This window comes from Crocuta crocuta, unplaced genomic scaffold (assembly GCF_008692635.1).
Source record: "Crocuta crocuta isolate KB4526 unplaced genomic scaffold, BGI_CrCroc_1.0 scaffold22, whole genome shotgun sequence".
Taxonomy (NCBI): domain Eukaryota; kingdom Metazoa; phylum Chordata; class Mammalia; order Carnivora; family Hyaenidae; genus Crocuta; species Crocuta crocuta.
In genome coordinates, this window is record NW_027528390.1 from 739,842 (window position 1) to 754,796 (window position 14,955).

Below are 14,955 nucleotides of genomic sequence, written 5' to 3' on the forward strand. Positions count from 1 at the left end.
AGAGAGCTGTTCCGATATCGGCAGGACACGCAAACAGAAAGGTAACACAAGAGCTTTGTAGATCTTGCTGTTGTGTGCAGCTCAGACTGCTGTCAAATTTTTTTTTTTTACACTGTGAGATAGGATGCCGTGGGCAAGTTTTGAGCACATGTGAGTGGTATGATTGGATGGGCATTTGTAGATATGTGTTTGTGAAGAGCATCAGCTTTTAGAATGACAGAGTAACTTGAAGAAGGGTAACACCATACAGAAGATCGCTCAAGAAGTGACATAAATTCAAATAAAATAAAAATGGACAAGCAAAGATGTAATTCCCACATGTACACTGCTCTGGAAGCATTTATCTTTTCTTCCTTCACCTTCAACCTGTGTCTTGGGATACAAATGTTGTCTCTTGTAGACAGCATGTTATAGGTTTTGATTTTTTTTATCCAGACACACAGCCTCTGCATTTGAATTGAAATGTTTAGCCTACTCATACTTAGTGTAACTCTTAATCTGGTTGGAATCATGCCTCAATTTTGCAATTATCTTATATGTCTTAGTCTTAGGTTATTTGTTCTTCTATTCCTCCTTATGTGTTATACAGATGCTTTATAGTATGTACATTATCTCCTCTCTTGCTTCTTTTAGCTGTGCAGTTTTATTCTTAGTTTATGTGGTGGCATTAGGGATTACAATGATTTTTTAAACAAATTTATTATGGGTATATCATCAATGTATACATGTTGTATATATTCAATGTGTACAAGATGAAGTTTTGATATACACATACATTGTGAAATGATGTCTATCACTGTCAAATTCATTATCATGTCCATCACCTACCTCTACATAGTTACTGTTGTGTGTGTGTGTGTGTGTGTGTGTGTGTGTGTGTGTGGTGAGAAGATTTAGTTTATCCTCCTAGCAAATTTCACATATACAATACAGTATTTCTAACTATTATCTTCAAAATGTATTCATCCTGCATAACTGAAAATCTGTACCCTTTGACCAACACTCCCCTCCTCCTAGCTTCTGTCAACCACCATCTTAATCTGCCTTTACAGACTTCACTGTTTCAGATTCTGTGTATAAGTGAGGTCGTACACTTGTGTCTGGCTTATTTCATCCAGCATAATGTCTTCCAGCTCTATGGATGTTGTCATATATGGCGGCCCTTCCTTCTTGTGATAAGACAGAATCGCATTCCATTGTGTGTGTACGTGTATGTGTGTATGTATATCTCATATTTTCTTTACCCTTTTATTCACTGAAGGATATTTAGGTTGTTTCCACATCTTGGCTATTGTGAATGGCACTGCAATGAACACGGGGATGCAACTGTCTCCTTGAGATCCTGGTTTCAATTCCTTTGGATACATACCTAGAAGTGGGATTGCTGGACTGTCTCATAGTTGCTCTATTTTCTATCTTTGGAGAAACATCCATCTCGTTTTCTATAATAGCTGTACTAATTTACATCCCCAGCAGAAATACACAAGGGTTTGTTTTCTCTACATGGTTGCCAACACTTGTTTTCTTTTGTCTTTTTGATAACGGCCATTGTATAGCCGTGAGTTGATGCCTCATTGTTCTATTTTGTGTTTCCTTGATGCTTAGTGATGATGAATACCTGTTCTTATACTGGTTAGCCTTTGTATTTCTTCTTTTGGGAAACATCTATTTATGCTCTTTGCCCATTTTTAAATCAAGTATTTGTATTTTTGGTGTTGACTTATATGGGTTCCTTATATATTTTGGGTATTAACCCCTTATCAGATATGTGGTCTGCAAATAGTTTCTCCCATTCCATGGTTTACTTTTCTTTTGTTAATTGTGTCTATGGCTATGCAGAAGGTATTTACACTTACATTCTTGTATTTATTTTTAAATACACACATAAGGGTTATCCAAGTGTCTACAGAGCTCAGCCAGGTCTTTGGCCAAGATTGTATTTAAGCACTTCAAATTTATAAAATTTCTAGTTAGTCTGTGTCATGGATGGGGACACATTCAAGGTCTCATCTCCCTTGGCTTTCCCTATTCTGGGCTTTATTGGGTCTCCTGGGGGCCTGAACACATTTCACAGTCAGACAGATATGTTTCCAGGACACATCTCTGCTCTTATATTTTCTATTTTATAGTAGGATCTCCCTACTATCTTTCTAGCTGGTCTTTCACTGACTCCAATACAGAAACCACAATCTCCTGGAAGCTTTCTTGTTGATTCCTTCCTAAGTTCATGAATTTTCACTTGGCAAGTCATGAGTTTGCCTCCCCAACCCAAATATAATTTATCACATTATGTAACAAACTTTATGGTTGACAGATTTACATCTGTCATTGATAGAACTAGGCATCAGGAGTAATTGGGTCCAACCAGGGTGTCTTAGACCTCACCCATCTTTACCCCAAACTCTCATTAGCTTTTTAAAAGTAAATGCTTCTCAATGTGTGTCTTCCTTTGGTTAATTTCCAGACCCACGGAATTGTTGCTTTTGATCTAAACCCACCCCTCCCTGCTTTAGAACCAACTATAACATAGAAGGTGCTAGACATAGAAATTAGATTTCAGTGTCCACGTCGGGAGGATGAAGTAAAAGCACTGATTTATGTTTGATTTTATTTAATGACTCAAACTTGCATATATTATCCCTAGTGATACCACTTTAAATCACAAAATCAGTTATAGCTACAAGTTAATTAAAATATAATAAAAAATGATTAGTAAGAATGATGAAGCACAAAAGTTAGCGTAGACAGAAATAGAGATATTAAAATAGCACATAAACCCTCCTTTTTTTAAAAATATATATATATTTTTTATTTATTTCTAGGAGAGAGAGAGACAGCGTGAGCAGGGGAGGGTCAGAGAAAGAGGGNATCCAGTGATGGAAATGGAATGTAGACTATATACTTTATTTAAAGTACAAATATTGTGAAAATACTATTTACAAGAGTGACATTTAAATATCTTGAGAATAAACATGGGAAAATGAAAGGATGTAAAAGAAAAAGGCAAACACTACAAGAAAGATCCCCCCCAATTCCTATTATAAGACAAAGTCCACTATGGAAAGGAGAAATTACTTGAAAAAATGGGGTTGGTGATATTTCAAAGTGATTAAGGTGATGATAACTAACCTGGAAGATATGAGCACTAAGTCTTTATGTACATAACAATGTGACTTGAAAACATATAAAATACAATTTTACAGAAAAAGAAGAACCACAATGCATGTTAGAAATATGTTAAAGGAATAATAATGAAGATCTATGAAATCTTCGTGGAGACACAAAGACCTATACTCAGAAGAAAATTTATACCTCTTAAGCAAAAATTACAACAAAATCTAAAAATTACTAAGTAGCCATTTTAAGAATTTTCAAAAAAGAATAGCAAATTGAACTCAGAGGAAAGGATAGCAAATTGAACTCAGCGAAAGTAGACACAAAGAACAAAGGAAAGAGCAAAATAAATCAGAATATAGCATAGAGTATAAAAACCAGAGAGGTAAAAAGTTGATTTTTTGAAAACCTTAATACAAACTGATAGAGTCTTGCAATGCTGATAAAAAGGTAAAACACAAATGAATAAATAGATAAAAAGATAAAGCACAAATTAAAAGTGGATTACAAGATGGAAACAAATTTTTGCAGACATTAAAAAATAAGAGCATACCATGCCAAATAATTAAAAACTTTAAGGTACAGTGGACAAATTTATATATAAAGTACAATTATTGACAAGAATTACAAAACTCTGAAAAATTCCATATTCAAGACACTGAAACTATAACTAAAGACTTTTCCTATAAAAAGAAAAGTCCAGGAGGCACCTGGGTGGCTCAGTCAGTTGAGCGTCTAACTTCAGCTCAGGTCATGATCTCATGGTTCATGATTTCGAGCCCCACATTGGGCTCTTTGTTGACAATGCAGAGCCTGCAGCTGCTTCAGATTCTGTGTCTCCCTCTCTCTCTGTCCCTCCCCTGCTTGTTCTCTCTCTCTCTCTCTTTCTCTGTCTCTCTCTCTCTCCCTCACTCCCTCCCTCAAAATAAATAAAACATAAAAATACTAAAAATAAGAGAAATATCCAGACTCACACGACTTGCCCAGTGAGTTTCTCATAACATTTACAGAAGGAATGACAAGAGTCTTCCCGGTAGTCTGTCACAGAAATTAAAGGGAAAGAAGGGGAAAATTTCCAACACCTTTTATAGAACAGCATAAATATAGCAAGGATGAGGCAAGAAAGGAAAACTGGAAAGTTACAAGCTCATTGCCCTTATAAAACAGAGCAAAAGAAAAAAAACTAGCAAATTTAACTTAGCAATATATAAAGAAGGTATCAAATCAATACCAAGTGAATTTACTCCTAGTAGCATTCCCTTTTAGATTTCTTTTTCTTTTTTTAACACTTGATGATTGATGTCATTTTCCTCATTAAGTATATAAAGGAACAAAAATCATAAGCTCATATCAGTGGAAGCAGAAGAAGCAAACAATAAAAGTCAAAGCTATCAATGGTAAAAACATGAACAAAGTGTAAGGAAAAAAGAGAACTATCTCAATGTTCTAAGGATGATCAAACAACAATAAGAAAAACATTGTAGTATACATTATACTTATTGGATAATTATGAAATGTTTCTTCTGTGATCCAGAACAAAATGGGATGTCTGTTCTCACCATTTCTACATAGAATTGTGCAGAAGGTCAGAGAGAGATAGAAAATGGGATAGAAATGGAAAGCATACCCATCTGAATATAAGGAGTAAGAATATTGTTTTTAGAAAGTCCAAAGGAAGATGAAATCTATATTAATGGAAAGAACAACTTTAGCACAAAAGCCAGTTTAAGGGCAGATAAAAATTAATTTTATTTCTATACACTAATAGCAATTAATTAGAAAATGGAATGTCAAAATGATACTATTTGCAAGGCATCATAAAGCATCAGATAAATATGGGTACATCTAACAAAGAGGCACAGATCCTATAAACAGAAGACTATAGGACAGAAGTGAGTTAAAGAAAACCTAGATAAATGGAGGGATACTCAATGCTTCTTGGACTGGAAGACTTAATATGTACACATTCAGTTCTGAACATGCTCGTCCAAACATTCACTGCAATTGCAGTGAAGATTCCAGAAGCTAGTGTGTCTGTATGTTTGCATGTATTTATGTATTTGTTGACGTTGGCATACTGATTCTGAAACTCATACTGGAATTGAAAGGGTCAAGAATGACCATGATAATGTTGAACAAGAAGAACCGAGTTGAAGGATTTAGGATATCAAATATCAAGACTTATTAACACAGGTAGAATCTTTAAGACTGCAGTATTGGCACCGAGGTAGATAAATGGAGGAGACAGAATGAGAAGCACAGATAAAGACTCTGAAAATATTCTGTCCTTTGATTTATGACAATCATGCTTCTGCAGTGTAATGCAGAAGGATCGTTTTGCAATGAATGATACTAGACCAATTGGATATTCATTTTTAAAAATCTTGACACATGAGATGAAACATAAAAATCTATTCCAATTATTTCAATAAGTTTTATGAAATGTGATATGACACCAATTACTTAAACAAGATGAGAAAAAGGACTGACCATAAGGGGGAAATACCAATAAATTATACTAAACTGATACTTCTTAACATAGAAAGACTATTAAAGTGAGTGAAAAAATCAATCCAGAGAGTGGGACATGATATTAGCAATACTCATATCTGATAAAAGACACGGAGACAGAAAAAAAAACTTCAAAAACCATTACAAACAACAGATCACCTAATAGAAGTGTAAGCAAAAGGTGATTTCCACATGGCCAATAAATTTTTTAAAATGCTGACTTCTGTGATTATTAGAGAAAGACAAATTGAAACCTACCAAAAGGCTTACATTTACTGAAAATACCAAGTGTTCACGAGAATGAGAAGCAGTCACTGGCGAGAGAAAATTTGGCACAACCACTTTGGAAAAGTTGGGAGGTTTCTACTAAAGCTGAAATGGTGTACACCTTCTAGGCCAGTATCTCACTTCTAGAAAGTAGGCAAAATCAAAATCAACACACATATTTGTTCAGTGAAAGATATTTATAAATGTGCTCCTAACCAAGTAACTCAGACCAGCCCCAAACTAGAAATAAATAGGAGGTTCATATGGGCAAGTGTATTTTGGAGTGTTGATGCAATGGAACATATCCATCAATGAGAAGGAGTTAACTTTGACTACAATAGAACAATATGGATAGACTTGTTTTGCTCCAGAGAAACCACGTATAAGTGATCATACATTTAAAATACCATTTGTTTTGAATTTTAAAGTGGGAAACCCTTAATAATAGAGACAAGGTAATCTTGTCTATATTTTGTGGAAGAGACGCTGGACCCAAAGCCTGCCTCTAGGAAACTTGTAACACCATCTCTTTGTCTGGGTTATGGTAGCAGAAGCGTGTTCACATGGCAAAGTCCATCAAGCAAGAATGGATCTGTGTTGTTTTGGAATGAACATTCTTAAGCATGGCTCTGCCTTGTGTTGAGAAGACTGTAAGAAGAGCAGGTTTTGAGTGAAAGGGCAGACATTTGGGCTTAAAATCTGCTGTTTGGGGTAAATACATAAAGTATTCAGGCGTAGATATTGCAAACACTGTTGTATGTGCAGGCACGGCTCTGGAATTTGTCAGATGATGTTCATTGGCCAAAAAACAATGCTATGCATGTGAGATCGACCATGGACTTTAGGACATAGCTGTTAATAGCCGCTCCCAAAAGCCAGCGGAGAGGGATTCCATAGAGAATGGGAGGTAAAAGGGCAGACAGCTATTAAGGAACTCTATGTAAAAGGGAGTAGGCAAATTTAGGGATGCAGTTTACAACATGGCTTTTTATTTTTTTAAGATAAGAAAAATCACAGTGAGTCATTGTTCTGGGCTTTCTCAGCAGAAAGAGTTATGAAATACATGTGTATATTAAGCCATTCATAGGCACATATTTGTATTTTTTATAACGTTTGTATTTATTCATTTTGAGAGAGAGAGCACGAGCAGGAAAGGGGCAGAGAGAGAGGGAGAGAGAGAAAGAATCCCAAACAGGCTCTATGCTGTCAGCACAGACCCCGATGTGGGGCTCAATTCCAGAAATCAAGAGATCAAGACCTGAGCAGAAATCAGGAGTCAGACACTTAACCGACTGGGCCACCTTGGTGCCTCAATAGTTCAGAATCATCTGTCTGGAATGGGCATGTCATTCCTGTGTCCCATGAGGACACACTAACTAAAGGTTCCTGTCCAATGTCACAGGGACATCCCAGTATCCCCTCCTTGTCTGATCTGTCAATTCACTCTTTAGCAGTAACAAACCCGGTCATCATCATCTACAATATATTTATTTGTTGAATCTGAATACACATATGAAGTTTCTGAATGGTTGACCTGCACCCTCTGAGAAATAACCATTAACTAAATTATGGCATTGAGATGCAAAAGATTTTGTCTTAGCCTTACAGTATGTGGTCAAGAGACAGCTCCCCAATGTTCTGCATCTCCTCCATTGTAGTGCTGCTTTCCATTTATAAGAGAGTTCAGTTGCTTTTTTGGCATTTATGTGGCATTTTTTGGTTCACTTCACATGCTGTCAGTTTTTAATTGTTTAATTTTGGGTATGGGAAGGATATGTGGAATGTTCCAATGGTTATAAGAGTCAGAGCTGTACAAAATATTACACTCAGAGAAGTATTGCTTCTTCCTCCTCCACGCTGCTCCGCATCTCCTTCTTTCCACCCCCTTCCTGCCCACTTCCTGTAGGGAGCCAGTTGCTATGCTCTCTGGTTTATTCTCCCTGTATTTCTTTCTTCTTAAGTTTTTATTTTCATTCCAGTTCATTAACATAGAGTGTTATATTAGCTTCCGGTATACAAGACGGTGATTCACCAATTCCATACCTTCCTGTATTTCTTTGGCATGAATGAGAATGTGTTTATGTATTCACTGTATCTCCCTTTTTACATAAAAGCTGGCATGCTGTAAATACTCTTTTGTGTTTTGCTTGTTTTCCTTAACATTATATTCTAGTGAGATCACTTTATATTCATTTATAAAGATCTTTTTTAAAAACAGGTAAGTAAAGCATTACATTGTGTAGACATCATAGGTTATTAGCTTTTCAAATGCTCTCCACATATGGGGATTGAGAATGTTTCCAGAAATTTGGAATTATAAACAATGCTGTCATGAAGAATCTTGTGCATTTGTGTTTTTGTATTGTTGATGCTATCTTCTAGGTAGATTCTTAGAAGTAAGATTTCCGCATCAAAAGTTAAGTGCATATGTAGATCTTTGTTTGGTTGTTTGGTTTCTTTCATGTATTGGAAAATTTCCCTCTAGATGGATTGAAACAATTGACATTCTCATTAATGATACGTGAGTGTTTCTACTTCCTGACAGTATCAGGAGCAAATGTGGTGTCACATGAATTAAAAAAAATAATTGTACCAGTCTGATAAGTGAGAAGTACTATGTGTTATTTTAATTTGAATTTCTCTAAAAATGAGGGAGTTGGGACATTTGTTCATATACTTGAAGAGCTTTTTTCTTTGTCATTGTGAATTGTCTGTTTATTATATTTCACATTTTTCTGTTGGGTGTTTAGTTCTTTATCCCACAATGTTTAAGAGTTCTTTGTATATATTCACTCTTTGCCAATAGTGTATGCTGAGAATATTTTCTCCCAGAACATCATGCCTTTTGATTCTATTTATGGTGTTTTTGTCATGAATTTTTTAAATGAAGTTTTTTGTATGTAGCTACATTTATCAGTCTTGTCTTTTCTTGGCTATAGGTTTTCAGGCATTGTTAGAAAGCCATTCCCCACACCAAGGTTAAACAGGAATTTATACATGCTATTTTCTGGTGCCTGTCAGGCTTCAATTTTTACATTTAGTTCCCTAATCTACTGGGAGTTTATGCTTATGAATGATTTGAGATATAGACCTAATTTTATACTTTAGTAGACAACTATTCATTTTCCCCAACACCATGTATAAAGAAGTCCATCTTTACCCTGGTAATTTGAGATACACTTTGATTATATTCTAAGGTTCTATGCACATTAGGGTCTAATTCCAGACTTTCTCTTCAATTCTACTTGTCTGTATGTGGATTCAGGCACCCAATACCGTAATGTTTTAGAAATGGAAATTTTATGTTTGAATATTTGGCAGGGATAGTTTTTACCCATAGTTAATCTCTTTTTTTAAGTTTATTTATTTATTTTTAGGAGAGAAAGAGAGAGAGAGAGAGAGAGAGAGAGGGAGAGAACGCTGGGAAGAGGCAGAGAGAGACAGGGAGAGATTGAGAATCCCAAGAAGGCTCTATGGTGAATGCAGAGCCCTAAGCAAGGCTCGACTGGAAATCACGAACTGTGAGATCGTTACCTAAGACAAAGCCGAGAGTCAGTGCTTAGCAGACCCAGCCACCTAGGTGACCCCCATAGTTATTCTTTTTCAGTGTTTAGCTGGCTTTTCCCTCATGTTTGTTATTCTCTCTGAACTTTGGATCAAATTAACTCCATTAAATAGCTTATAGATATTTTTATTGAAAGTGCATTAAAATTAATTCAGGGAGATATTGACAACTTTATAATTTTTTAGTGTTCATTTATTATTTGAGAGAGAGAGTGCATGCATGAGAGACTGAGCAAGCACACAAGAAGGGGAGGGGCAGAGAGAGTGAGGGAGACACAGAATATGAAGCAGGCTCCAGACTCTGAGCTGTCAGCACAGAGCCTGATGCTCAGCTCCAGCTCATGAACCACGAGTTCATGACCTGAGCTGAAGTCCATTGTTTAACCAACTGTGCTAAGCAGGCACTCCAGAAGATTGACAACTTTATGTAGTTGGATTGTCCTCTCTTTAAAGAGGGAATACTTTCTGTTTATTCATATCTACTCTTGCCTTCCAGGAATTGTTTTCAGATTTTCATTGTATAGGTTTTGCACATTTCTCATTATCTTTTTCCTAAAATTTTGTTTTGTTGCTACTTTAAATGCACTTTTCTCTACCATCATATTTTAAAATGTTTATTATTTATTTATATGAAGGCTATGGGTTTTTGTATGTTACTATTACAGTCTGCTACATCACTGAACTATTGTAATGTCTTGTTAACGTCACCACGAGCATTCTAGACATTTGCAGGTTTACTGTCCCATCAGCTACAATTGAGATAGTGTTACTTTTCCTTTACATATTCTTTTTATTTATTTATTTGTTTTTGAGAGAGAGTGAGCAGGGGAAGGACAGAGGGAGAGGGAGAGGGAGAGAGGGAGGGAGAGGGAGAGAGGGAGGGAGAGGGAGAGTGAGAGAGAGAGAGAGAGAGAGAGAGAGAGATTCTTAAGGAGGCTCCACGCCCAGTTCAGAGCCCAATGTGGGGCTCCATCGCATGACCATGAGATCATAACCTGAGCATAAATCAAGAGTTGGACACTTAATCGACCGAGCCACCCAGGTGCCCTTTCCTTTACATATTATTATATCTCTAATTGGCTTCTTTAGTCCAGTTTTACTAGCTGATACCCTAAGTAGGATGCTAAACCCTGATGGAGATAGTGACCTTCCTTATATTTTTCCTAACCCATGGTTATAATGCTGATTGTGATATTTTTCTCCCCAAAGTAAAAATAAGACTCTATTTTTGTGATTAAGATATAAATATATCTTATATATACACAAACATTTATACACACATACTCTTACATGTATGTACATCTATATGTACATGTATACAATGATACACGTATTTTCATGTTAAAGTAACCCTCCATTCCTATTTTCATAGTGTTTTTTTTTATTATAAATAAGTGTTGGGTTTTGGCAAAAGGTCTCTGCAAACCTATGCAGGTGATCATGTATTATTTTTTCCTTAGATTTGTTAATATTGTATAGCATGACCCTGGACCTGTAGTATTGAATTAAGCTTGGATTCCTGGAATGTAGGCTGGTCGTGGAATGTTATTTTTTCAAAGTGGTAAGAGATTCTGCCCTCTCATATTTTGTTGTGAATTTTTGCATTGATATTCATGAATATATTGGTGTGTAGCTTTATTTCTTCTGTCTTTATCTGTGTTAGAAACCAGTTTTATATTTGCCTCATTTAAAAAATTACAAAAATTTCCTTCCTTTCAAATGCTATGGAATCATGTGGAAGCTAGTGGGAATACCTGGGGCCTAAATTTGAGTTGAAGTCCTCTGTGAAAGTCTCTAAGCCTGGTGCTTTTTGCTGTAGGAACCTTCCTTCACAATGTTCTCTATTTCTTCTATGGGAAAGTTGTCTGTTTAAAATCTGCAACACTGTATGTCTTAGGAATCTATCCATTACATCTAGCAGTGCATCAAATGAATTTACGTGGATTAATCAAATTAACTTACAGAAGAGCGAAATCATCTCATTGCTATTAAAATTTCTTTAATGTAAATAGTTATTTCCACCTTGTCATTTCTCATTTCATACACTTGCAAACTTTCTCCTCCCACCCCCCTCATTAATTAAATTAGATCGTGGTTTCTATATTTTGCTGTTTGTTAAAAAGCACCATTTAGGGGTGCCTGAGTGGTTCAGTCAGTAAAGTGTCCAACTTCAGCTCAGGTCATGATCTCACAGTCTGTGGGTTCAAGCCCCACGTCGGGCTGTGTGCTGACAGCTCAGAGCCTGGAACATGCTTTGGATTCTGTGTCTCCCCCTCTCTCTGGCCCTGCCCTGCTCATACTCTCTCTCTCAAAAATAAATAAACATTAAAAATTAAAATCAATAAATTAAAAGCACCGTTTAAACTTATTAATTAGACCTCTTTTTCTATCACCTTCCTTATTAATTTGTATGCTTATTTTAGGTGATTCCTTATGCTTTTTTGGATTCTCATTCTTTTTTTTCTATCATTTGAATTGGGAATTTAATTCTACGTTTAGTCTTTCAGCTTTATTGATAGAGTAGTTAAGGCAATATATTTTCTTCCAATCATTACTTTAAATGCATCCTGCAAATTCTGATAAATGATGCATCACGGATGTACTTTTTAAAAATTCTTTAATTTTAGCTCATTCTTCCTCTTTCACCCAGAAGTTGGTTGAGTTTTTAAATTTCCAGGTAGAAGGACCTTTCTGTAATTTTGGATGAAAGAATTTGAATTTGTTGCATCATGACCAGAGCATGTTGTTTGAAAAGTCTTTGCTGTAATGGGGATGACTTATATGTTCTTTGTGTTATATCATCACCTTTTATGATTGTGCTGTGAACACTTAAAAATAATGTGTTTTCTGTGATCTGAATGTAGAATTCCGCGTATGCTGGTAAGACCCACGGCACTGCTACTGTGGTTGAGATCATTCGTGTCTTCACTTATCTAATTTATGCTCAGTGCCCTGCACTGGACCGGGGATGGAATCTTCCAATCTCCTCCTGTTAATGTGTTTCTACGTCTCCTTCTGCTGTCAGTAGTGTTTGCTTCCAAAGGATGGTTATGCAGTTCCTTGAACCATAAATATTCACACACGTTCTGTCTTCATTGTAGACTTTAGTTTTTAGCATTGAAAAGAAACATTATTCTCTTACACTGAATGCTTTTAACCTTACGTACTACTTTGATATCGAGATTTTTAATTTTTCTTGCCAGTTTGTGATCTGATGTACCCATTTATATATCTATATCTATATATGTGTGTGTATGTATATACATATAAGTATAGGATAATATATATAAGTATATAACAGATAATTACATACTTAAAGTATTTTCAACTTTTAGGTGTATTTGATCATTCTGGTGATTCCTCTAACTCCCGCCCAGGCCCCTTCATATTCTCCCTGTTCATTCTGCTCGTCTTCATCGTACTTTAGTTGCCTTGGCCCCTCTTTGCTCCCCCGCAGTGTTCAGAGGTGGGGAGGGCTGTGGAAGGAGGCCTGCAGGATGGTGACACTGTATTTCTCGTTGTTTCTTTCCTCTGTGCAGTCATTGACCTCAGTATTCCCTTTCTTCAAGCACGTTATAAAGGTGTGTGTGTTTGGTCCCCGTGTCCCATTTGGGTTTGGTGATTTGTGGAAAGCACGCACAGAGCTCAGCACCAAGTCGTACTTCCAGCTGAGAGTTACTGCAGCACAAGGGAGCAGCATCAGCAGAGGGAAAAGAATGTGCAGCGCAGCCCAGACAGAGGACAAGGCACAGGCTTCCACAAGGCCTCCCCTGTGGACTTGCTCAGTCCCTGCAGCATGCACGGCCACGGCACACGCTGGGTGCTCCCTGCCAGGGGCGCACAGGCCCCGCAGCCACCCCTGTGCGGGGCACAGGTCCCGCAGCCATCCCTCGCCAGCATGCGACCACCGCTCCAGTCTCCTGGACAGAAAGCAGGTGCTCGGCCTAAACCTCACTGCTAGGAGGTTTAAGCCACAGAGAACCGTTTTCATCTTTTAGGGACATTTCCACATCAGTGGAAGGAATTCGAATTCCCAGTCAAGTGCCCAGAAGCTAGGCTGGGAAAGGAACCCCAGAATAGGCAGATTTGAAAGCTGCAGGGTGGGTAGTGTCAGGCGCACGCCTGTGGTTTGGCATGCCATTTTCACATCTACCAAGTTACTTCACACTGTTGTGGAGGACTGTTGAGATACTGCTTTCTATACAGGATCTGCCTCATTCCACATCTTACCGACCATAAATAATCACAACACAACTTTGGTAACATTTTATGACTATTTTCCTGTGTCAGCATTTCCTAAGAATCACTGGAAAGGGGTTAACATGTCCACAAAATAAGCATGAACATTCTGCAAAAAGCAGAAGAAAAGGGTTAGAGGAACAGCAAGTTAGCCTCGGGAAATTCGGAAATAACCACGGATATTTGCAGGACGCATGTATGTTATTCTCGTGAATATCAGCACTCATTATAGAACAGGCGTTGCGTATTTCTGAATCCTTGAACTTAACAGGAGTCATGAGGACATACTTCTTTTCATACGTTTTTGAAGCTTCTTATAAAAATTTATTTACTTTGAGAGAGAGCGAGCATGACGAGGAGAGGGGCAGACAGAGAGGGAGGCAGAGAGAATCCCGAGCAGGCTCCACACTGTCAGGGCTTGAAACTCACAAACCGCGAGGTCATGAACTGAGCCGAAACCAAGAGCCACCGCCTAACCGACGGAGCCACCCAGGCGCCCTAAGACGGTGATATTCTAGAAGCACTGTGGTTCTGACGGAAAGTCATGCTAGGTGGCATGGGTTGCAAATCTCAATGCTTTTGGGCACTACATCAGTAACGTGGAGGCTGAGAGGACGCTGGCTGAAGATAGCGAGGGGTGTGGCCTGTGGCTGATTATCTTCCCCTAAAGCTGTTCAGACTCGATAAAACAACACGAATAGACTAAGTCAAGGAGAATAGCATGCCAGCCAAACACACGAACACAAAACGGAAGGAAAAACACATCTGAAAGCTGGATGTGCCCTATTGAATAGCAGGATCCAATCCCTGATCTAGAAATGTCCTTCACATCTTTCAGACCTGGACCAATGGAACCTTCCAGTTACTTTTTATCTTTGTGGGAACTGTTCATGGAGCACGTGGGAGACCTTGTCCTATGCACGTAGTCATATATAGCCGAATAGGCACGATTTTAAATGGGCTCCATTTAAATGGGCATCCATTTAAAATGCATGGTACTCAAGCTGCTTACTAAATTAGTAATGTGTCAAAGNGTTCCATTGTTCATGGAGCACGTGTTCCATGAAGCACGTGCTCCACGTGTTCATGGAGCACGTGGGAGACCTTGTCCTATGCACGTAGTCATATATAGCCGAATAGGGACGATTTTAAATGGGCTCCATTTAAATGGGCATCCATTTAAAATGCATGGTACTCAAGCTGCTTACTAAATTAGTAATGTGTCAAAGATCTCTTTGCTCATCGATGGTCGTGTGTGTG